This window comes from Pogoniulus pusillus, chromosome 23 (assembly GCF_015220805.1).
Source record: "Pogoniulus pusillus isolate bPogPus1 chromosome 23, bPogPus1.pri, whole genome shotgun sequence".
NCBI classification, from domain to species: Eukaryota; Metazoa; Chordata; class Aves; order Piciformes; family Lybiidae; genus Pogoniulus; species Pogoniulus pusillus.
In genome coordinates, this window is record NC_087286.1 from 12,711,634 (window position 1) to 12,737,606 (window position 25,973).

The window sequence follows — 25,973 nt, forward strand, 5'->3', positions numbered from 1 at the left end:
GTTAAGAAGCTGAGTGGGAAGTGATTAAATGAGTGCAAAAATCAAGTCGAAAGCAGGCCAAATTCTGGCAACCATCCTGGCAGATTGCATGTCATAAGAACATATAAAAGTGACTCTTGATTCAAGGTTCAGAAGTGAAGTGACCTCAGTAGACCAGAATTATACTTTAACCCAAGAAGAAAGGAAAGTTTTTAACACAAGCAAGGTGAAAAGGAGGACTTCCAATGAGATAGCTAAAACTCAATCAATACAAGAAATCAGAAGCAAAAAGACTGAAGAAGGGAATGAATTAAAGTGAAGAAAATGTCATTTGCAAGATAGAAGAATTAATTGTTTAGGAGTCCTTTGCAGAGGTGTAACTGCAAAACTAAATTTACCTTGACTGCACTGAGTCCAACTCTTACGTTTCTATTTCCAGAGCATGTCCAAATAATAGCAGTGACTCAGGTAACCTGAATGATCAAAAAATATGTCAATTTGGTGCTGTGGCCCAGAAGTTCAAACCTTGAAGCTGATACAAGCAGCAAATAATTTTCCCTGAACCTGGTTGTTTCATGTCAATCTTTAAAGGATTATAACAATCTCATGGTCACCAAAGTTAGGGTCACGGTCACTCTTAGCAACATCAAAAGAATAAGAAAGGGTAGGGTCTTTAAAATCTTCAAGTGATTGACTCTTTCCCTCTGAATCAGCCTACTGCTGAGATCTCCTATTTGTATGCTCAGCAGAGCTGATATGCACAGTGTCACAGTGAAAAGTCACCAGCTCCACGAGATGAAGACATTTCTTGGAAGGAATTGACACTTTCTAGGAGGAAAAACCTAGTTTGAATACCTTCACCTAACATGAAAGTAAAGCCAAAAGGGAGGCAAAGAGAATCAAAGTGGACTGAAAATATTGAGTGGCCAGGTTTTTCAGACTTCAAGATGCTGTCTCTTAGCACAGCACTACTCTGGGCTCCTAAAATAGCACAGTCCAAGGTAATCATTCCTGAAAATCATTTGAGTGTGGCCAGTAAGTTTTATTGTCTCCTGTGTACTCTCTAACTATTGCATCTAATGGTCTCAGCTTCATGCTCATGTTTGACATCAGAAGGGATAAATTTCTCTTCTTACCCGTTTTTTGATGTGACAAGAGCTGATGGCATAAAGAAGGAAAACAGTGGTTGAAAGAAATAAAAATAATATCAGCAATAAAAACTATTTCAGTTCTACTTTAGTCCTGTTCTTGTCACTTTACCAGTGCTCATCTCTCTTCCTATAGGCTTGTGCTGCAGCTTCGTCTGGTTGCTTCTGGTCTATTCACTCTTTTATGGTCTATAGAAAAAGTCAGCTGAAATATTTCCAAATCAGTTCAGGAGTGACCTATCAAGTGCTAAACTATACCTTAGGATGGTTTCATAATTTATGCAGTGCTATCATCACATAGCATGCTGTATTGTTTTTGTCTGTTGTAAGGATTTACACTTCAGGCACTTTCTGTTTTCATAACCAGCCTCATAAAGCCTTTGGGGACAAATTCCATCCTTGGCTTAGAATCGTAGAATCAGAGCTGGAAAGGGACCACAAGGTTCATCTTGTTCAAACCTCCCTGCCATGGCCAGGGACACCTTACCCTAGATCAAGCTGCCCACAGCCTCATCCAGCCTGGCCTTAAACACTTCTAGGCATGGGGCCTCAACCACCTCCCTGGGCAACCCATTCCAGGCTCTCACCATTCTCATGCTGAAGGACTTTCTCCTCACGTCCAGTCTGAACCTATCCATCTCCAGCTTTGCTCCGTTCCCCCTATTCCTGTCATTACCTGATAGCTTAAAAAGTCCCTCCCCAGCTTTTTTGTAGGCCCCCTTCAGATACTGAAAGGCCACAATAAGGTCTCCTCTTCTCCAGACTGAACAGCCCCAACTCTTTCAGTCTGTCCTCATAGGAGAGATGCTCCAGCTTACACCAATACAAGTTATGACACCTTTCATCCACACTTAGAATCAAACTTCGAAACAATCCTGACATCAGAAAAGCATGTAGATAACTTAATCCATATGCTATAAATGAACCAGAAAGAAATTAAATGCCCTCTAGCAAATCAGAAGTTAGTAGTTTTCATGTAAGCTCCACATAGCTTAACAATAGTAAAATATCCAAACCAAAAGTAAAACATCAAACAGTGGGATCCTATTTCTTTTCTTACTGTGCACAGGCCAATGCATTGCTTACTCATGCAGAAACTGGACTGCCCAAAAATCTTCGTTTTCTCTTATCTCTAATTTTTTTTCCTGCAAAGCTGTTAAATGTTACTGTGCAAATGAAAGAAAGAGAGAAAAGCAGTTGCAGACAATGTAGTAGTCACAGTGAGATGGGTTAAGGCAGAGAGGATAGGCAGCTGTTAGCTATGCTTTACACAGAGAAACTGAAGCAGTTTTAATGATTCCTAAGATTTTTTAAGCTTCCCAGGCCTAGAATCAAGACAAGCCAACCAAAGGCCTGACAATTACTGGAAAATTCAGTAGGAATCTGCCTCTGCTCTCCCATTTGGAGGGCATATGTAGAGGAGCTTGCCTGAAAAGTTGTATGCAGGAACAAGTTCTACACTGGAGTTCTTAAATATAAAAAAGAATAATGCCTATGAGTGTTGGATGCCAGGATTGACCAACACTGCATTACCTCTATCACTTGCACTTATTGACAGTATGAGCTGGCTTTGAGAGCTGACACAGTGCCTGCATGTCTCAGCTTTCTGGCTCAGGCATTTATACGTGCTTCTTCATGTATGTCCTCCCCAAATCCTGAAAGCTACACTGCACAGCCAGAAAACTGACTTTTGTTGCAATCAATGATGAGAAAATACCTCCATCATTATCTCTGGCAAAATAACTCTACAGAGAAGCTCTTTGGTCTCTTGAGCCTCGATCCAAAGATAGGAATTGTTCAAAAAAGCAGAATAAGATTGCAGCAAATAGCAAAGGTTATTGAATCTCAAATGCTGTATCACACTGCTTTCGTAGCCTCTAACAGTGTCCAAAATGAAATAGTAATAATGGTTTACAAGAAAATAGGAAAATTATTGACCCGCCAAAGTGACAGGTAGGGGACCGAAGAAATCTCATAAGCAGAAACGCCATTGAGTTTTATTACTTCATTTATAGGTTGCTGAAGGATCCATCCATCTGTCACTCCACTTGCCCCCTCAGCACGCAGTGTGTCTCCAGCAGCACAGGTGAGCTGTTATTTAGTGGGGTGCAGGCTGAGACTAAATAAATAAGCACATATTTTAGAAGAAATTAAAAGCTACTCATAGAATCAAAGAATCATCGAATCAAAGAACCATAGAATGGTGCAGGATGGAAGGGACTTCTAGAGGTAATCTTCCTTAGGAAGTGGATTCTGTGCCTTTTTCATTCTTTCAGGGTATTAATTATGATCTTCCTTTACTCACTGCATCACAGTAAGTGTTAAACTGAATTATTCCCAGTCTGAGAAGGTCAGGATGTGTAAAGCTCAGAACTGTGTGCGTTAATAAGCAGGACATCTGTTCAGTGCCTGTGCCCTGTGCTGTACGAAGTGATCGTCAGCAGTTAGCTCAGCTAATGTCACTCCTGTGATATCTCTCTACAACATATATCTGCTTTATATTTGCATGATCCTTTCATCTGATTTTTTTTTCTTTGATGAAACCTCTGCTTTCATCAAAGCTATAACTTGGAAAGAAAATGTGAACGTTGAAAGCTGAGCTATAGTGTGACACAGGCAAAACCAGTCTGTTTGTAATGGAATCATTTCACAGGAGGCTTCTGCTTTCTTGGTCTTTTTTTTCTTGGTTTGCTTCTGCATTTACTTTGCTCTTGTTTTGAGTTCAACAGAAAGGCAAGAATTGCTGGAAAACAAAAACCTGCTCCTTTCCACTGAAGCAAGCTAATGCAGAGCCCTAGAATGGTTCAGGCTGGGAGGGAGCTCAGAGATCACCTACTCCCACCTTGCTGCCGTGGGCAGGGATGCCTTCCAACTCTACTCAAGGTCTCAACACAAGCTGCTTTACTGTGGAGTACTGCACCAACTTGTGTGCTTCTGAGGTATTTATGCATTAAGCTCTCATGGTCATCTGTTCCATATCAGCTTTTTACAGAGAAGCAAGGGAGTTTCAATATATAAGTTAGGCTTCTTAGATTATCTTAAGTGCCACTGCAGGGAGAGCTTGAGGAACAGTTCAAAACAAAGTACAATAGGGTTGTTAGGACAAGTTTACTTAACAAGAGAACAAAGTTTATAGAACATGGAGACTTAAGAATGAAAATAAAGCTTTCTTTAAGCTATTTTCTCTCCCACTCAGCTGGTACAGTCTGTTTCTGGCTGCTGCAGTAAGATATTGTAAATATTTGAAGTAGTGTATCCTTTTTCAGGTATGTAGTTGTGATAGCTCAGGAGCCTGGTGGTATGACAAAAAGGAGAGATTTCAGGAATGTTTGCACTGCTCATTCCAGCCTTACAAGTAGATGCTATCAGAAAACAGATGACAGGATTTGCCACGTTATGCAAGAGGCCAGGAATCTGGAAGGGTTTGCCGCGATCGAAACTCAGATTCCAAGCACAAGGTTCATGTTTCAGGATGCGTTGCCGTCTTCTGCAGCCTGTCATCACAATTCTTAGTGTTAATTTGGTCTGGCAAAAGCTGATGTAACCATTTCTAATTAAAAGTAAATACACCAGCAAAACAAGTCAATGGAGTAATTGGCTCTCAGTAAGACCCCAGGGACAACAGGGGACAAACCAAAGCTGTTCTGAAGACGCAGTGCACACATATGCTCATGTATAAACACAATAAGCTTGGTAACTTTGCCTGGAGTTTTTCTTCTCTTGAGTTAATCCATTTAATTGACTGCACTGTAACATGGTTTTACACTTCACCTGAATAGTGACCTACACAAACAAACCAGCAATTATGTTGTGTGTTTATAACTGGGGTGAGTTACTTGATTGGTATAGACAGATTATCAAAGAGCAAACTAAGTTGTCCAGCAGGAAGAAGGAAAAGGTTGACTTAAGACAGTGGCTGCTGCTCTCTGTTACAGAGTGTGTAAAAGATTCTGCTCAGGTTACAAGGCAGAGCTGCAGACTCCTGCATGATGTAGGATAGGTCTTCAGATTGACCTTGCTTTAGCTAGCTCAGGGCTGGTTCAGGGCACAGATAAAGCAAGCAACGATCTACTGCAGATTCTACATGGCACAACATAAGCAGTTCACTGACTACCCACAGGAATCCAGGGGCTGTTCATTAGGTTTTCTGCTGCAATAAAGGCAAAGGATCAAAAATTAAATCCTGGTCCACCTTCTGTGATGTTCAGATGAACACTTCACTCAAGCTTGCAGCCTGCTGCATACGGGTGGCTGTCCTTCTCTAAGGCAGAGCTTTGTTTCTCCTCCCTTTGATGAAAGTGCTCTTTGTTCTAGAAGACTGCATTTTTATTTTTAAAGCCATTACAATAGCAATATATCTTATGAAGGACTTGTATAGAGGACAAAGCAGTAGTTTTATGATAATACTGCCTCGAGGTCTGCAAGTATGGGATAGTTGAAAAGGAGTTTTATTTTATTCACCCTAATGAAACCAGTGGAGTCTTCACAGGACATTGTAGAGCAGGACTAGACTTTGCTTTGAATTCAATCCCTTGCTCCTGACATGTCAAAATGATCATTTTGCCATTTATTCAGAGTCAGAGGCAGTCTTGTCAAACCAGGAATTAAAAACAGCTACTATAAGTAATAGAGCAAACAAATACCTCCACATGCCTCATGAAATCAAGATTCCTGTTACAAAAATAAATAATTCCAGGAAGCTGATAACATCTCACTACAGGAATGTATATTTCCTACTGAAGAAGCAAGACTTTTCCCCCCCATTATCTTTCACAGTCCTACTCTAGGTCCAGGTTTGTACTATGGCACATGAAGAAATAGGATAAGCAGCAGCATATGGGTATGGCAAGTTGAGATGGCTCTCTCCTATCTGAGGGTTCAATAATATGTCCAACATTTACAGCTTTCTGTGTTCACTTTTTCTTCAGTGTATACACACATACACACACACACACATATATATAAAATTCTTCATTGAAGCAGTGTTAGATCCCAGAAATGACTCTTCATTTCTGCCTGATAACCCTGTGATTTATTGCAAAGAATCAAATATTTATTAATCATTCGAGCTCAGGATATGAAATAATTTTTCAAGTTGTCCAGCTGAGCCCATCCAGTTAAATTTCCCCATCAATTGTAAGGGATGGTATAAACTTGGCCCTGAATGTCAATCTGTCTTCAGCAACAGTTTTAATTTCAGCCTCAACCTCTGCATCAATGCCTAGACAGTGAGATATGAATTTTCAGTTTGCTAGCAGGACAAGTCCTTCACCCGCTCACTTCTGATATCAAGTAAGATCAAGTAGAGTTTTCTTAGCTTGATAAAACATCTCTAATTAATAATAATTAAAAAATCAAAAAAATAAACAACAAAACCCATAATTTAATTCCCTGTGCTAGTTTGAGCCTAGCTGGGATATTTTGGTGAGAAGAATTAGATGATAGGCTGTGAAAAGGAAACAATGGTGATGCCTACTGCGCTCACAGGCTTGCTGAGATAAGAACAAGAAAACAAACATAGATAACAGAATCTTCCTCTGGACTTTGGGGCTGTGCTTCTCTCTCTAACCTGCCTCACTGATCCTTCTGCTTCCTAGTCCCCCTGGCTGACCCTCCAAACTCACCTTGAACATAAGGCAAAGTCTGGGGTAAGGTAGAAAGGTGGGAAGAAGGTGAAAAGGGTGATTGGGAGCCCTTCCTGGGGACTCTGGCTTCTGGGAGGCATGTTGTGTTTCTATATTATCTTTTTTAACTTGTATATTTTTGTCTATAGCTGTATAGGTTGTAGACACCTGCTTGTATATTGTGCTAAGTTGTAAATATAGCTTCATGCAATTTTCTGGAGTGGCTGAGTCTATTCTGGGTGATTTTCTTAATTGTGGGGGGGGTGAGTAACACCCAAACCATCACACTCCCCAAATACTTCTTTAGATGGACCTCTTCCTTCACAGAATCATAGAATCATAGAATCAACCAGGTTGGAAGAGACCTCCAAGATCATCCACTCCAACCTAGCACCCATCCCTATCCAATCAACTAGACCATGGCACTAAGTGCCTCATCCAGTCTTTTCTTGAAGACCCCCAGGGACGGTGGCTCCACCACCTCCCTGGGCAGCCCATTCCAATGGGAAATCACTCTCTCTGTGAAGAACTTCTTCCTAATATCCAGCCAGAAGGTTCACTACAGTATCAAGCATGTGTGTGGCTTTTACCTGTATTTCCCCATAATTTTAAATATATCATTTTTTTCCATACTAAAACCAAATTTGTGTCTGCAGAGCAGGAATCCTTGCAAGCAATCTCATTCCCTTAATAATTTCCACTGGCCAGAGACAAATACCCTTATCAGTCTGGGTTCTGAAGTGATAGTTTCAATGCTAAGAAACACCATTAGCACCTAATTCCATGCCAGACTAATATGATTGCACTAAAAGCAATCAGTAAAGTGCATTGCCTCAAAGAGACTGAATTAAGAAAACAAGGATTTTCCTGAAGTAGAAGGTTTGAATTATGGTTCTGTAAAGGCAAACAAATCCTAGTGACAAGGCTTTTGATATAGCAATAAAAAATCACTTGTTCTAGACAATGCTCTAGATACCTTATCGTAAGGAACCAAAAGTTCTTAACATAAATCAATGTACCTAACTATGTTAAATGCTTATTTATTGAAGGCTTAGATTTCCCAAGTCTTTCAACTGTATTTTGCAGCAGCATTCTGACAGAATGGCATTTATACTAAATTAAAAAAAAAAAAAATCATGTTTAGCTTTGCAAAATATGTGGCAAAATATTAGGGGAAAACTATTTTCAGCTTCAAGTTATTTATTTTTGTAATAAATAAATGATTTTGTAATTAATAAATAAAAGTAAATAAATAATATTTATTTACTTTTCCACTTTGCTTTTTTTGTTTTTAAACAGTGATCAATTATCTGCTTCACATACACAAAAAAAAACAACAAACCAACATAAAACAGGCAAAAAAAGCCCAACCAAACAAAAATATGAAGCACACTTTAAAACTGAAAGATGAAAATTCAGTGAGCATTTACAAATGAAGTCATAGCTGATTTTTTTTGCACTTAACTCTCTGGGTTCAGGAAAATATTAGCTAAAAATATCAAAATATTAGTTAGATTATGAACCAATTTAATTTTGTGTAATTGATTGAAAAGAAAATTTAAAAGGTAGAAGAAAAGGTAACTGTGATATAGCCAAAATAATTCTGTTTGCCTCTGGAATTTTCTATCTATGGAAAGCAAAATCTTGTATATATTTTTCAGTCCTAGGTTTAGATTGGAAAGGACCTTTAAGATTCACCCAGTTCCAACACCCTGCCATAGGCAGGGACACCTCCTGCAAGCCCAAGTTGCTCAACATCTCATCCAACCTGGCCTTGAACACCTCCAAGGTGAGAGCATCCACAATTTTCCCAGGCAACGTGTTCCAGCGTCTCCCTACTCTCACTCTAAAGAATTTCTTCCCAATCTCCAGTCTCAATCTGCCCTCCTCAAGCTTCAGACCATTCCCTCTCATCCTGTTGCTACAAGTCCTTGTAAAAAGTCCCTTGCCAGCCTTCATGTAGTTCCATTCAGGTACTGAAAGGCTTCTAGAAGGTCACCCTGGAGCCTTCTTTTCTCTATGCTGAGCAGCCCCAGGTTGATGTTCAGCTCTTGTTGGGTTAGTCTGGTGTTCACGTGTGGAACAGCAAGGCTGTGTCTGCCTCCTGTGCAGCTACACAGAGCTTTCAGAGCTTTACACCAGCTCACAAGCCTGTGAAAGGGGCAGCTCCCACTTCTCATCTGTTGTATGTTTTGGGGGGTTGTCAGGATGGTAGATTATCTGATTGGAAAGAATTATGGCTCACAGCATTTATGCTTTTTTGGATTTAAGAGATTTAACAGGTAATTGTCTTTCCTGGAGTCTGCAGGATTGGCTTTTTCCCTATACAGAGATTCTTCAAAGGAGTTAAATATTTCATTGCAGAAGCTATTTGTGTTCCTGGTAAGTCAGGTTTATTATCCTGAACAGCTATGTAGCTACACAAAATTTAATAGTGTACCTTTCCTCTTTGTAGCTACATCAATAATCATCTTTATAGACACCTTGATAACATTATGCCACCTGATATACTAATGAAAGAGGAAGCTTGAGAGCATCAAATATTATTTACAGCTAACATGCTTGCAATATGTGCAAGACATTGCTCTTCAGAGAAAAAAACCTCCAACTTTGCTCTTTTCCTAAGTTTGTGATGTGTGCAGACAGGAGGAGACAAAAACAGAGGACTTTAGCTGTAATGGGATATTCTTGCAGTAGTGTTTTTCAGTTACCAAGGCTGCTTGTAAGTCAGCACATTTCAGACTGTCAGTGGTCCTGGATAGGCAGGAGCAATAAAAGCTGCAATAACCCCAAAAAAAAACTAAGCCAACAAAATACTTTTGTTGTTGATTGTGCTCTGAGCAGAGGGATTGGACCAGAGGGTTGCCAGAGATGCCTTCTGTCCTCAGTGACTCTATAAAGATTTTAGATATACCTTAGTATCGTAGAATCACAGAACCAGTCAGGGTGGGAAGAGACCACAAGGATCACCTAGTTCCAACCTCCCTGCCATGGCCAGGGACACCCTACCCTGGATCAGGCTGCCCACAGCCTCATCCAGCCTGGCCTTAACCGCCTCCAGGGATGGGGCCTCAACCACCTCCCTGGGCAACCCATTCCAGGCTCTCACCACTGTCATGCTGAACAACTTCCTCCTCACGTCCAGCCTGAACCTCCCCATCTCCAGCTTCACTCCATTCCCCCAGTCCTGTCAATACCTGATAGCCTAAAAAGTCCCTCCCCAGCGTTTTTGTAGGCTCCCTTCAGATCCTGGGAGGCCACAAGAAGATCGCCTTGGATTCTCCTCCAGACTGAACAGCCTCAACTCTTTCAGTCTGTCCTCATAGCAGAGCTGCTGCAGCTCTCTGATCATCCCTGTGGCCCTTCTCTGGACACGCTCCAGCACATCCACATCCTTCTTGTAATGGGGGCTCCAGAACTGGATGCAGTATTCCAGGTGGGGTCTCACCAGAGCAGAGTAGAAGGGGAGAATCACCTCCCTCTATCTCCTGGCCACACTTCTGCTGCTGCATGCAGCCCAGGCTCTGGAATATCTCAACGTGATTTATTTTTCCTCAATAAATAATTTTTTTTTTCTGCAGGAAGAACTCAGGACAGCTGAAAATTATTTTCCCTGTTTAGAATTTACTTTTTTTTGTTAAGCTTTTAAGATAAATTTTGAATTCACAGTTTTAGTTTAATGAAAAGAGGAAGTCTTAGGCCAGTGGAATTTCCTGCTGCTGCTCTGAAGCCCAGCTAACTCTCCCTTGTAATTAGCACACCTCAGCACGGTCTCCATGCAAATGTGGAGTGATGATAATTGGTACTATTTACACCTGACAGCTGGCATTACCCCTGACCACTGAGGCAATGGCATTATTAAATCTAAAGGGGAGAAAAGCCCACCTTTTACTAGTGACCATTTAATCTGGAGAGAAGGCAGCACTGGAACTCTCATGCTCTCTTCATCATGCAATTATGCTTTTGACAAACTATTGGTTCCAGCTACCTTATAAGGCTCTGACAAAAGCAGCACAGAGCCAGCCCAGGGTATTTCTGTTCAGCTCCATTGTGGGATTAACTGTGTTTTCATGAATACCAGGGAAGTCTTGATCTAGCAAAGGACTTAAAAATCCATTGGATCCTTCATTAAAACACAGCCTCCTCACCTTTTTCTAGCAAGCAGGGAATGTCAGACAATGACTGACTACATGCAACTGAGTTGAGAAGTATTTTTCCCAGGAACTTTGGAATTTTGTCCATAAACTTCTTCAAGATGTGGAACAAAAGGAATTTCCAGTCATGAGTATTTTTGCATCTATGGCACAATGCTGGCTTTGCTGAGACCAAATTGGGAATCTCTGGAGGGAGATCCCAGTCTAGCATTTCCATAGCTCCTCTCCAACCAGAGGAATACCATAGATATTAACCAGACAATTATCTGATGAAACACAAGGAGACAAGAATCAAACAAGGTGCTATCACTTTTATCTTTGCCTCCTTTGCTTTTAAGATACTATTTCACTACACATAGAGAGAGATCACTCATCATAATGGTGAACAACAAATGAAAGATAAACTCATAGAATGGTTTAGGTTGGAAGTGACCTCAATCATCTAGGGAGGACATAGGAAAGGACATGCCCCACTAGAACAAGTCACTTCTGAAGACCTTGTGCACAGTTTAAATGTGACCATTGATTTAGTTAAAAGTAAATGGAAAAAGGGATAACTGGTGGGTTTCCACCCCTTACAAAAGAGTTGATGGCTTCTGGACTTCATCCTAAACATCTCCCACATCAACAGCACTTAATGCTGGTCCCTGACTGTATGCTGAGCTCCTTGGAGGCTCTCACCCCATCAGGGGCAGGCTCTTGCAGGGCAGAAGGAAGCAGGAGCTTCTCCAGGAGACCTGAGGAGCTATGCTAGAGGATAGCAGCAGACCCATCTGGTGGGACAGAGGGAAGCTGGGACACAACCTGCCTGCTCCACACAGGGCTCTGTGTGCAGGACTGGCCCCAGAGCTGACTGGGACACAAAACCTATGTGTGCCAGCAGCTCAGGAGCCATCACCCCCAGTGAGTATAACGTGGGTTTGTACGCTGGCAGATCTGTGAACAGAAATACTTCCCTTAGAATAGAAATTTGGAAAGAAGTCACTTGTGTTTGAATTGTCTCAGAGCCACCCAATGCCAATTACTTCTAATTAAATTAAATTAAAAGGAAAAATGTAATCTGCTTGATCATTCAGTTTCTTAAAATTTAAACTCTTATTTTAATTGGTGTATTTTTAATTTTCTTTTTTAAGATAGTCCAGGAATGAAAATGTCCATCTGCATGCCAATTCGATGTGTTTTGTTTGTAATTTGCACCAAAGTATCATTCAGTAATTTGCAGGACAAAGAATCATTAAAGCCTTTTTTTTTTTTTTTTTGAGACATCCCAGATTTCTGCAGCCTTGGCAAAACAGCTGCAGTCAGCTGATTTTACCTAATATGCAGTGTGGCAGGGGCAGATGCAGCTTTTACTTGTTTAGGGGTGGGGGGTGACTAGAGGAGGTTTTCTCCAAAAAGGCAGCTGATCCAAAAATCAAATGTTTTGAAGTCAGCTGAAAACTGATGTGGGGGCAGATGTGACTGGGCTGGAGGGCAGAAGGGCTCTGCAGCAGGACCTTGACCACCTGCACAGATGGGCAGAGTCCAATGGGATGGCATTCAATAGCTCCAAGTGCAGGGTGCTGCACTTTGGCCACAACAACCCCATGCAGAGATACAGGCTGGGGTCGGAGTGGCTGGAGAGCAGCCAGACAGAGAGGGATCTGGGGGTACTGATTGATACCCACCTGAACATGAGCCAGCAGTGTGCCCAGGTGGCCAAGAGAGCCAGTGGCATCCTGGCCTGCATCAGGAATGGTGTGGTCAGCAGGAACAGTGAGGTCATTCTGCCCCTGTACTCTGCACTGGTTAGACCACACCTTGAGTACTGTGTTCAGTTCTGGGCCCCCCAGTTTAGGAGGGACATTGAGATGCTTGAGCATGTCCAGAGAAGGGCGACGAGGCTGGGGAGAGGCCTTGAGCACAGCCCTACGAGGAGAGGCTGAGGGAGCTGGGATTGTTTAGCCTGGAGAAGAGGAGGCTCAGGGGAGACCTTATTGCTGTCTACAACTACCTGAGGGGTGGTTGTGGCCAGGGGGAGGTTGCTCTCTTCTCTCAGGTGGCCAGCACCAGAATGAGAGGACACAGCCTCAGGCTGCGCCTGGGGAGATTTAGGCTGGAGGTGAGGAGAAAGTTCTTCCCTGAGAGAGTCATTGGACACTGGAATGGGCTGCCCGGGGAGGTGGTGGAGTCGCCGTCCCTGGGGCAGTTCAAGGCAAGGTTGGATGTGGCACTTGGTGCCATGGTCTAGCCTTGGGCACTGTGGTAAAGGGTTGGACTTGATGATCTGTGAGGTCTCTTCCACCCTTGGTGATACTGTGATACTGTGATACTGTGAAAACCAGACAGGAGACACACAACTTCTGGTGGTAATGGTCAGGATGGAACGGATATTAAATGGTACCTTTCTGTAGGGAAGAACTCAGTGCAAGTCATGGCTCCAATGAAATGATTGTGTTCAGTTTTGTGCTCCTCAGGTTAAGAGGGACAGGGATCTGCTGGAGTGGGTCCAGCAGAGGGCTGTGAGGATGATTAGGGGGCTGGAGCAGGAGAGGTTGAGGGACATGGTGCATTTTAGTCTGGAGAAGAGAAGACTGAGAGGGGATTTAATCAATGTTTCTAAATATCTGAGGGGTGGGGGTCAGTAGCAGAGGGACAGGCTCTGCTCACTGCTCCCTGGGACAGGACAAAGAGCAATGGATGGAAGCTGCAGCACAGGAGGTTCCACCTCCACACAAAAGGGAACTTCTTTACTGTAAGGGTCCCAGAGCACTGGAACAGGCTTCACAGAGAGGCTGTGGAGTCTCCTTCTCTGAATACTTTCAAGGCCTGTCTGGACCTCTGTGGCCTGAGCTAGATTGTATAGTCCTGCTCTGGCAGGGGCGTTGGACTGAATGATGTCTTTGGGCTCCTTCCAACCCCTGACTTCCTGTGGTCCTGTGATGTGTTCTTCTGGTATTCACTGAGTATTCCTCACTGATCTGCATTTCAGTATTTGCAACTCCCAGCATAGAAATAGTGACCTTTTCTTTGTGCAGCACACCAACACACCCTCCAGATGGAACAGGAGGTACAGATAACACATTATGGCAGACAGGGGGCATCTCAAAAGCTGAGAGCAACCATGAAAGGCTGTGTAATATTCACATCACTGCTGAGTTTCAAGCAAGATGTCCCAAAAACATGTCCTGCAAGTAGGAAGTCTCCACAAGTCCAGAGGAGGCCACAAAGATGCTCAGAGGGCTGCAGCAGCTCTGCTATGAGGACAGGCTATGAGAGTTGGGGCTCTGCAGCCTGGAGAAGAGAAGGCTTCCAGGAGACCTTGGAGTGGCCTTCCAGTGGCAAGAGTACTAGGGAGGGACCATTGACAAGATCTTGTAATGACAGGACAAGAAGTAATGGATTTAAACTGGCAGAGGGGAGATTTAAACTGGATATTAGGAAGAAGTTCTTTGCAGTGAGGGTGGTGAGACACTGGCAAAGTTGCCCAGGGAGGTTGTGGCTACCACCTCCCTGGAGATGTTCAAGGGAAGACTGGATGAGGTCTTGAGTGACCTGTTCTAGCAGGAGGTGTCCCTGCCTATAGCAAAGGGTTGGAACTGAATGATCTTTGAGGACTCTTTCAACCTAAGCCTTTCTATGGTTATGTGAAAGCTGCTGCACACAAACCTTTTGTAGCCAGCAGAGCAGTGGTAAAGCTCTCCCACCCACAAGGGACTTGATCATAGTGATCAGACCTTAAGGTGCCAGACAGGGTCAGGCAGAAGTAGGTGAAGGAGAAATTGAACATATAGGTTGAAAGGACAAGAGCCCTGTCAGCTGAGCTGCACTGTACTGGTGAAGCATAAAACAGAGGCAAAATATGCTCTCTCCTGAACCAAAGAGGGAAAAAGAGAGAAAGGAGTTGAACAGAAAGGCAGAGATGCACACAGCACTGTGAAACATTGGAGACCATTTTGTTTTTGTGGCTACATCTAAAGCATTTCAAGCAATTTGAGTTTCTCAACAGGGAAATAAAATAAATATGTTATTAAATTTATATGAGAACCTAACAAGCCAGCAGAACACCCCCGAGTGATTTACATGAGGCACTCTTATTATCCATGGATCACTGACATGATAGAGTGTAATGACATCCAAAAGAGTACTTGGAGACCACTATTTTATGTCAATGAGCAGTTAGGAAGCCCTTAGCTTTTTGGAGCCTCGGTTTATTGTGTCAGTCTGTGGAGAAACAGACACTAAAGGCAGCAGTATCTCCATATGATGAAGCCAACTGGCATCCTAACAGCATGCCTGCTCATATTGTACTTGGAAGGGCTTTTTATTCATGGCTAGCTCTGAGTGAAATCACCTCATTTTTCATTGCATTACTCTGTGTCCATCTTTTGGAACACTGATATGTGAGTTTGAATTTTAATTGGCTCTGCACATAGAACCTCAAAGTTTTCGATTCAGAGTTCTAAAAACACAGGCTGAAGTGCAAAACAAGACCATAAGTGTCAATGGCTGCTTCTTTGAGCTCCAGAATCACTGTGAATAATCCAGCTTTCCAAATCCCTAGAGCTGGGTTCACTTCCTGTCCCTAGTTGGTAAGAGGAGGTCCTAGCCTCACTTTGCTTTTGCTTTGCTTTTGCCTCAGGCTTTGCTGATGTCACCACTCATAGTGCTAAAGAACTCTTTGAAATCACCTGCAAAGTCTTCATACCACTTTCCTTCTAATACTTTCCTGGAAATGATCCTTTTGCCATAAGGCCAGGAAACTTGCCTCTAATCTGGTCAGGGACATGTCTGCTAGTATCAGGTGGTCAATATATTCATAGAACTCCTAGACTGGAAGAAACCTTAAAGATCATCTGGTTCCAACCTCCCCTGCCACAGGCAGGGACATTTTCCACTAGATCAGGTCACTCAAGGCCTTATCCAACCTGGCCTTAAACACATCCAGGGAGAGAGCAGCCACAACCTCCCTGGGCAACCTGTGCCAGTGGCTCACCACCCTCACTACAAAGAACTTCTTCCTAATATCCAGTTTAAATCCCTTCTTCCAGTTTAAACCCATTACTCCTCATCCTGTCATTACAAGACCTTGTCAATAGTCCATCCCCAGCCCAGGGAGCACAGGGAGGACATCCACAGCCTCCCTGGACAACCTGTTCCAGTGTCTCACCACCCTAGCTGTAAGCAATATCTTTCTAATATCCAGTCTAAATTTTCCTCTTCTAAATTTTGGTCCACTTGATTTTCTAAGCTTTACAGTTCAATTTTAAGCATTATTCCTCACTTTTTTTCTGTTTTCTTAAGTGATTACATTAGAGATGCAGCCTTATGGTGGTTATCTGCAGGGTGCATCAGGCTTTATTGCCATTCTGAAGTAATAATTACACTTTTTGCACTGGCTCAGACATTTCTTGCATGTATCTGTTGCTTGCAGTACCTTCAGAGTTTGTCCTTGAACCACCAATACTGATACCAGGAGATGTTTTTTTTTTCCCCCACTGGAGGCACTCAATCTTTCAGTTCTCTCTGCTGTGCTTTCTAAGCCTACCTAATTTATGTGCTGTGCAAGCTTCACGAAATGCTGTACCTCTCTGGCACCTTTGAAGCTGCAACATCTAATGCACATTTCAGGGTCAGTGCTTCTGCTATCAAAGACTGCTCTTGGATTGCATTGTTTTGCATAACATTCACTAACCGTTCTCTTAATGCATCAATTAAATTCCCTCCAAACTGGTAGTGCTCATTTAATTACTTTAACCCAGGCACATATTCAGCAAATGTTCTCTTTTCTTGATCCTATCTATAAAGGCAGAAATGCTTTGCAATCACAAGTGGCTTTGGGGATAGGTAATTTTGCAGGATTTCCACAGTCTCAGCAAGAGTTTTGTCATTTTCTTTAATAGTGTCTGCATGGATGTGCTGCAGGATGAAGGTTTGGTGACAGCTACACTCAGCAAAAGCCATCTTCTACATCTTCTTCAATCTGGAGAGGAGAAGGCTCCAAGGTGACCCTACTGTGACCTTTCAGTATCTTAAGGGGGCCTACATGTTTATAAGTATCTGAAGGCTGCCAGAAGGGAGGGGACAGGCTCTGCTCACTGCTCCCTGGGATAGGACAAGGAACAAAGGGTGTAAGTTGCAGCACAAGAGGTTCTGCCTCAACACAAGGGGGAACTTCTTTCTGTAAGGGTCACAGAGCACTGGAATAGGCTTCCCAGAGAGGTTGTGGAGTCTCCTTCTCTGAAGACTTTTAAGGCCTGTCTGGATGTGTTCCTCAGTGATCTGTGTTAGGTAGCATTGTCCTGCTCTGGCAGGGTTGGACTCGGTGATCTCCTTGGGTCCCTTCCAACCCCTAATATCCTGTGATTTGCCTTATCCCTTACAGTCTCAGGATGTTACTACCCCTTTATGACTATTTACGGATGATATTTTCCAACAGAGGTCTGAAAAAATGCAGTTTCAGTAAAATGAGAACAAATATGGCTTAAAATAATAGTAATGTAATTACAAAGACTGGAGACCTCTTTCAACTGAAAGTTGAAACAGCTGCATTTCTCAACGCTGGTTATAGGTATAGATAACTAAATCCAGTCTTCCCAGATCTGAAGACTTTGCAATCCAGACTAATCCAAATTTTGTAGGTCAGTCCCATCTGTAGCTTACATAAAGCTACAAGGAACTAATGAGAGTGAAATGAGTAATGCTAGGTGTTGTTTATACCAGATTGCTTCAGTCGGAATTGGTAGGATTTTTGGCAGAAATACAGTCTACATTGTTTCTTGAGCTTCTACATATAGAGAAAATCATCTCATATCAGATGGAAGGATCCAGAAAATATTTGAAGTACCAGAAGAAAAGGGTTTTTTACATGACATGTTGGAAAACATGAGTATCTTCAACTGCTGAGCTTCTGCTCTCATCAGACCCCACCTGGAGTCCTGTGTGCAGTTCTGGAGCCCCCAGCACAAGAAGGACATGGAACTGTTGGAGCCAGTCCAGAGGAGGCCACGAAGATGCTCAGAGGGCTGCAGCAGCTCTGCTATGAGGACAGGCTATGAGAATTTGGGCTCTGCAGCCTGGAGAAGAGAAGGCTTCCAGGAGACCTTGGAGTGGCCTTCCAGTATCTGAAGAGGGCCTACAGGAGGGCTGGGGAGGGACTTTTGACAAGGTCTTGTAACAACAACAGGAGGAGGAGTAATGGGTTTAAACTGGCAGAGGGGAGATTTAAACTGGATGTTAGGAAGAAGTTCTTTGTAGTGAGGGTGGTGAGACACTGGCACACATTGCCCAGGGAAGTTGTGAATCACAGAATCGCAGAATCTGATCTTTGATTTTGTCTTCCACAACCCCCCTGGAGGTGTTCACGGCCAGGTTGGATGATGCTTTGAGTGACCTATTCTAGTGGGAGGTGTCCCTGCCTGTGACATGGGGGTGGGAACTGGCTGAGCTTTGAGGTCCCTTCCAGCCTAAACCATTCTATGATTCTCTGTAACCAAATCCCAAACCCAGGAGCCCAACCTTGCTATACAATTCACAGTTTCTGACAGATCTTTTGTGGCATAGACCATACCTTGTGCTGATGAGGAGCTTGCAGAGCCAAGCATAGACACGAGGCCAAGAAAAACAGCTGAACGCTCAGAGGAAGGCAGGCTGGGTGCAGTAAGCTATTCAAATGTTCTTTAACAGAGGTTTTGGTTGGTTGGTTGGTTGGAGTTCTAATGTGAACCTGACTGTCACAGACAGAGTGGTACAATATGAATGTTCAGTACAACTGGGAAGCTCAGCAGGAACCAGCCTGGAGCTGGGACAAATGGGACATGTAGAAGCAGCATAGAAATGAGAGCAATCATCTAGAATTGGGACTCCCTTATGTCCAGTATTTGGAGATTCTTAAGTAGTTGTTGTTCCTGCTGTTAAAATGAAATTACTTTTAATTCAGTAGATTTGTCCTTCAAAGCACATACCTGGTGCCCCAACATACAGAACTGCGTGCCAGCAAATTCTCCTACATCAGTGCTAGTCCTGCACCTTGCAAGCAGTTCTGAGTTCAGAACTTCAGAGCAAGTCCAAGAAGAAGCTAGAAAGTGCACTGTGCCTATGTAAAAGTTGGCCAGAACCTGGATTGCAAGCCAGACTTCAGAGATGTGTTCCACTGGTTAGATATTTAACACTGTGGACTTCAGAGTGGTTTTTTGGTCCCCACAGCATGCCTGGCTTTTAAGGCTTTCATTCTGAATTTAATCATGAAGCAAACTAAAATGCCAGGATCAGTTCAGGCAATGATTTTCAGTTGTATTAGTCCACCCACTCTGCTGTTCAATCTGGGCACTTTCCAAATTTATCTGCAGCAAGAAATAATGTTTGAACTGAGCTTGGAATGCTGAAGAGCAAGCAGGGATAAAAGTGCTTCAGATGTAATGAACACCAGAAAGAATGCAATGATGTAGATAGCAATAACCTCCACTCTGCTTCCATCCTGTGAGATGGCAAAAAAGAGAAATGGCTTCTCTTTTTTTTTTTTTCTTATTTATGTATTTGTTTATTTATGCCAGAATATTAAAGTAGTTAAATAAAAGGCAATGAGAAATGTGTTCATTTTGAGGAAACAAAGAACTGGCTTGCATTTTCTTAATGAACCAAAAGTGTATGAGAAAGGACAGTCTTTGTTTCCTATACTGAAATGAAGTTAAGAAATGGGAGAGTAAAAAGTATTGTAAGATTCTGTAGCTTTGAAAAGTAAGGGGATAAGATCCCAATGTTACCATTCAGGTTTGGATAATTGTTAGCAGATTTTAGAAGTTATTAATTTCCTTAAAGGTTTTCTTATTTTTTCTGCACCTGGAAAACCTAACAGGCTTTTCAACAGTGTGGGTTAAAATGCATCATTATTGAGTTTATCTGAGTACCTCCAAGATGAAAGTCTGTATATTACAACTCTGATTGTCATAGTAGGTCTCAGACTAATCCAGCACCATCAAACCCAGCATCATAAGGATGATCAAAGAGCTGGAGCTGCTCTCCTATGAGGAGAGACTGAAGGAGTTGGGGCTGTTCAGTCTGGAGAGGAGAAGACTCCTAGGTGACTTTATTGTGGTGATTCAGTATCTGAAGGGGGCCTACAAGAAAGCTGGGGAGGGATTTTTTAGGCTGTCAGGTAGTGATAGGACTGGGGAGAGTGGAACAAAGCTAGAAATGGATAGATTCAGACTGGATGTTAGGAAGAAGTTCTTCAGCATGAGGGTGATGAGAGCCTGGAACAAGTTGCCCAGGAGATGGTGGAAGCCTCATCCCTGAAGATGTTTAAGGCCAGGCTGGATGAGGCTCTAGACAGCCTGATCTAGCATAAGGTGTCCCTGCCCGTGGCAGGGGGGTTGGAACCAGATGATCTCTGCAATCCATTCCAACTCTGACTGATTCTATGATTCTGTATTTGTTGATCAGTTGATTCTGCCATCCAGGACAAAGTTCTTTGCAGGTTTTGTGGGTTAGGCTGCAGAGCAAAGCTGCCACAAATGAATGACAGATTCTTAGAACTAGTTCTTACATCTGAAAAGAGCCATGTTAAGAAACATTCTCTCTAAAATGGTTTATTCACTGTTGACATTATTAATCATAACAGTGTTACTGAGGAGCTGATGGATATGTGCTTAATTGTCGTCTGCTTTATTATTGCTAGCCAGTTTTGTGTTCCTAATGTTAATCTGTTTCCTTACTGGTAGTTGGATGTCTAACAGATGCAGTGCTTTGAAAAATGCCTTCTGTATGTGCAGAACTCAACAGTTTCAACATTTTTTACATATGGCATTCTGAAAGTTAGGGCCAGCTCCTCAGCAAAGTTAAGAGAACCAAATATTCTGAATACCTCCCTCAAAATGCCAGGCAAAACCACTTCTCCACAACAAAAATAAACTCCATAGCCCTGTTCCACAGTACTTGCAAACTCAGCCTGCTGACTCAGTTACAATGAGATCCAATATTTCCAATTAGCAGCTGTACAGTTGCCTTAAAGGACCATTAGATCTTTGTATTTGGTAAATATTGCACACTAAAGTCCTAGAGGAGAGGAGTGCTGTGAGGATTGAAGAGGACAAGCAGAAGAGGTAAATCATCATTAATCTCCTAGTTCACTTGCATTTAAGTCTGTATTTTTAGTGAATTTTACTGGAGCATGGGAAGTTATTTTGAGAGTTGTGTCCATCAGGTGAGTGGAGTAGAGGCTAGGTAGAAGTGCATAAAAGCCACCAGATGTAACTCTCATGAGAAAGCACTTAAAATGTTTGATTTCCAAGTAATTCAGCTGTGAAGTTCCTTGCTACAAGAATAACTAAAGACAGGGATTTTGGGATACAGTTTCTTTTTTCCTAGAGTTTCATTTTTAGCCCAAGACATCCAATTTTAAGATTTCTTCTGGGGTAAAAAAAAAAAAAAAAAGGCATGGATTAAAAAAGGCTTCCCTGTCACAGATAAACTGCCTGAATATTCCAACTGAGAACTGTTGTAGCTCAAAGACATGCACTTATTCTCCTTCCTTTTACAAAGAAAAAGCTAAACAGATTTGCTACAAATCCTGGAGTTAAACCAAACTGCCTAACAAGAACATGCTCCTCTGCAAAGGATATGGAAGTAGGGCTCTTTGAAAGCTGGAAAAACATTGGCAATCAAAAGCTACACGAAAGCAATCTTAGTTTTATTACATACAAGGGAAGTTTTCCCAGGAGTGCTGATGCCTGCCAGAAAACAAATAAGAAACTAGGATAAAAGAAAGAAGAAAAAATTACTTGAGTTAAATTGCTCAGCCAGGTTTTCCTTAGCTACACAGACAGACCCATGAGCTAGCTGTTGGGTTGCTTCTGTGCCCAGCTACAATTGATCTAAATGGCAGCCAACAGACTTTGCTACAACCCACATTGGTACTGCTCAAGCAGCTGCAGAATCTCCACTTCTGCTGTGTAGTTCACAGAAACACACAATAGTTTGGCTTGGAAGGGGCCTTTAAAGGTCATCTGCTTCCAAATCCCCTGCAGTGAGGAGGGACATCTTCAACTAGATCAGGATGCTCTGAGCCCCATTCAACATGACATGGGAAAGTTCCATACTCATCTTTCTAAGCCCAGCTGTAACTCTGAAAGCTACCAATCAGTGCTTCATACAGAGCTACAGCCTGGGGCCTGTACTTAATACTCCTAAGGTGAGATCAGAGCAAGAAGAGAGAAAATAAACAAAAGGAGTATCCTTGTTTAACATACTAATAGTAATCCCCCAAAACACACACACACAAAAGCAACCAGCCAAAAAAAAACCACCCCAAAATCCAAACCCCAACAACAATGGAAAAAAAATTACATGGGTTTGGGTTTTGAAAGGAGTAGAAGTTAAAGAGTGTCTCCCAATATGCCATGGAAGCAGAACTTTTGAAGTCACTGGTCTGACTTGGGAAGATGAAGAATAAGAAGCTCTTAGCTAGGAAGGAAATGACCGTGGACAAGGTAAAGCAAGACCTTCATTCAGACAAGAAGCTGCTACTGGCTGAAACATCTCTCTAGTGACTAGGGCTAGCTGCTGTAGTGAAGCAGGTAAGCAAACTTTAGCTACAGGCCTCTTTCTGTACTCTGGCATGTTCTATTCCCTGAGCTGACAACAAGTGGGAGCATGTTTTCAGCTGGAAAGGGCTGAAAGACAACCACTCAAGATAGAGCAATGTGGCTGCTCCTCCTGCGCACAGATGCTGACCAGGTACCCTGCTAACTGATGCCTGAAGTGGGGAGCTGCTGAGGCAACTGCAAAGGGTGGCTTACCCCCTCCTCACCCCATGCTGAGTGGTTCCATGCAGGTATAAGTCCTTCTTTCCTTGTCCTGACTACCCCACTTGCTCTTGAGCATCAGTTTATTGAAGACACAGATCAGGAGCTGCAGTGCAGATAGATTTCTCTCTGAAGCTTGTCTATTCCTCAGGGAAGAGGCTGACAGCATGAGTCCTTAGGGGAATGCCTGAGAAAGCAAGCATGCAAACCTGCAGAAAGTGCTGGGTTCCAGCTGGCACTTGGTGTCAAAATGCCTGCTACAGCTTTGTGGGCAGGTACACAGATGAAGCCTGGGATAGATATCCCAGGCAGACACAAGCCTGAGATGGCCAGGAAGAGTAGGATGATGGCAGAACTGGAGACCAGTGGACAACTCAGCCAATAAGGCACATTAGTGTCCTCAGAACCCTGACTTGGTCCAACCCAAACTACCACAGTGTCAAAAAGACTAAATATGTACATTTGCTGTAAAAACAGCCAAGATTTGCAGAGTTAGGTGAAATTAGATATGCTGGCATTTTTTTGCTTAACATATCACTTGGTCCTAGTTGGAAACCTCACCAAAGCTGCTGTTTTCAGGAATTTCTTTAAGACCTTTTGACATTTTTAGCACTACAGCAATAATTGGGTGTCCCCCCCCTATGTCATTCAGTGTGTCTTATGTTTATGGAAAAAAAAACTCAATATAATTAGAGCAAGTTCATTTTGACCTTATGTTCAGTTTGGGGTCAGTTTGTATTTTTACCTATGGTTAGCTTTCCTGTGCTTAGTTTGAGGACAGCAGTAAATGACTGAAGCAGCTTTCCTAATTGCAACTTCATTTCCATCTAAAGTGAAAGACACACTCTTACTCGGTGATTACCAGACAAGCAGTTAAAGAAAAGATAGATGGTTGCTGTGGTTCCTCAAGGCTTTAACTAAATAAGATTGATTTCAGCCCTCTATCTTTCTTTTTCTTTTTTTTTAAGCTAGTAGATTCTTTCTTTTTTAAATTAAAAAGTCCCTAATCCCTTCACGTTCACCAAGCAAAGATTGATGTTTCTTCACCTCTTGCATGTAAAACAAATATATAAAAACCTCAAACCACAAAATAAAAAGCAAACCAGACATGAGACCTCTTATTTTATGTAATGGATTGGAAAAAATATTCTACTTCTCTGAAGAGCTTGATTCAAAATAACTGATATTGAAGAAGAGTTTGAGGGTTTTGGTTGGTTGGGCTTTGGTTCTGCTCAGATGTCTTTAAAGCATTTACTCTGGCAATTAGAGTATGAATTCTAGTTCTTAGTGAATACATTGATTCCTACTCACAGGACTGCTAACTGGAACATATTAGGAGCTTTCCATCAACAGCGTACAGTTATATCTGTTTAGACAAAGACATTAAGCTTTATTTCTCTATTTCCTTTGTATTTTAATGGAAGGATATTTTTAGTACTTATGAATTCCAGAAAGGTGTTTGGAGCATCTGTGCTTTCTTGAAAAGCAGCCAAAACATCATCAACACATCTCCGCCACGGTCTCTTTCTTGGCTTCAATAATAGCACAACATTCTGTACAGAAGATGATATGAAGACCTTAGCAAATACTGGACCAAAATCTGTTTATACGAGTTTGGTGACAGAAGGCAAGGAAGGCCACAAATCACTTCTCAGAATGATGTAAAATCACAGAGAGTCAGGCTCTTGTTCATACTCCAGGTTCCATTGCTAACCATGAGAGGCTAGATTCTTATACCTTGTACCCAGCTGGGCAGAGCAGTACACTTGAAATCTTCCATTTGCTGCAAGGAGTGGAAAGCCAAAACCTGTAATCCCACATATTGGTCCTAATGAAAATAGAAGAGAGGTAAGAAAGAGGTCAGGGAGGGACAGAAACTCTTTTGGTTGTGTAAGGTCATAGATATCAGGGAAGAAAAACATTTCTGACCTTCCAGATGCTTTCTCTACCTCATTCATGGACTCTCATGGCTGTAAACACATCTTTCTTATGGCCAGATTCAGTAATAAATTAGGATTAAGACTAGGAAAAATTGAAGCCATGTGAGGAAGGAAAGATGGCAGATATCTAAATCATAAACCAATCTGTGTGAATTAGACTAAAAGCTAGAGACTATCTTTGCTGCTTTTCTGTCTCAGCAACTAGAGCAGCAGAGGTGTCTGGCTGCAGACAGAACTTTGTTATTGCTCTCTCTATTTCCCCAATCATGCTAGATCTTCAGACTCTGCAACACCCAAATAAACACAAACAAATAAAGCCTTTATCTTCACCTCCTTTACTCTCTTCTGACCAGTGAGAAAATCTTGATAGCTTCTCTTTTTCTGAGGCAATTTTCCAGGCACAATCTCCCTTCAAAATGAACAGATGTATTAGCATCTGAGTGAGTCATCAAATGAACCTTCATAAAGCATGAGATAGACAGAGAAAAACAGCACCAAACATGCATTTGCTGGCCACTCCATTTTCCTGTGTGTTTCGGGTTAGCACAAGGACTGTTCTTCAAGAAATATTACACTGCTGCTCTTCTGGGGAGCATAAATCCTGTTAGAACCTTGCTTTCAACCTAGAAGTAATCCAATAACAACATTCTTCTACACTAGATCCTTAATGCAGTTCAGTATTTGTGGTGAACTCGAGAGTAAAAAGGCAGTTAAATTAAGAAGATAAATACATGTGAGAGTGTCTCTCAGAACAGCTAATATTTTTTGAGTCTTAAAGTCAAGTATCTCCCATTAAATATGAACAACAGGGAAGAAAATTAAGAAATGACAAGTTTGCTAATTTTACTGCCAGTGCTTTTTAATGTGGCAATGGCAGCTCTAGCCTTCTCTAGTACAACGGAAATCTGCACAGCTGTATAAAGTCAGCCCAGCCCTCTTGTGATGCTGCTTGGTGGTTCTCAGCTGTGCAACCAGCAGAGCATTTTAGAAGGGTTAAGTTAGTGTATTTATAGGAAGGAATTTCTTTAATGGCCATTCTGCTAATGAAGAATTACTGGCTTTGAACTCTGCTGCACCACGCCCACTGCCTTCCTCTGCTAATTCATTCCTTCCTCTTCTGACAAGTCTGGTAAGCATGACAAAGGAAAAAAACCAAAACCTAAAAAAAAAAAAAGAAAAGAAAGGCAGTTTTTTAGGTTCTGCCCCATCTCCATTCCAACAAAGGATATATAAATCTTTGGAGAATCTCGTTCTGAGAGCTCTCTGTACCCAAGCTGTAACTTGAAGATGTCTGTCCTTCGGTGTAAGAAAAGCTATTTGGAGCACAAAACATTTGCATCTAGCTTTA

The 25,973-nt window shown here is 42.2% G+C and overlaps 1 long non-coding RNA gene across 1 annotated transcript; it reads right to left on the reverse strand.

Annotated features, from left to right (window-relative positions):
* Nucleotides 1-23,401: 23,401 nt before the first annotated feature.
* On the reverse strand, nt 23,402-25,471 carry LOC135185821 (uncharacterized). The gene is made up of 3 exons (XR_010306637.1): nt 25,121-25,471; nt 24,956-25,034; nt 23,402-24,513 (listed from the first exon to the last, which is right to left on the reverse strand). It is a non-coding gene; the product is annotated as an uncharacterized LOC135185821 (long non-coding RNA).
* Between the last annotated feature and the right edge of the window lie 502 nt (nt 25,472-25,973).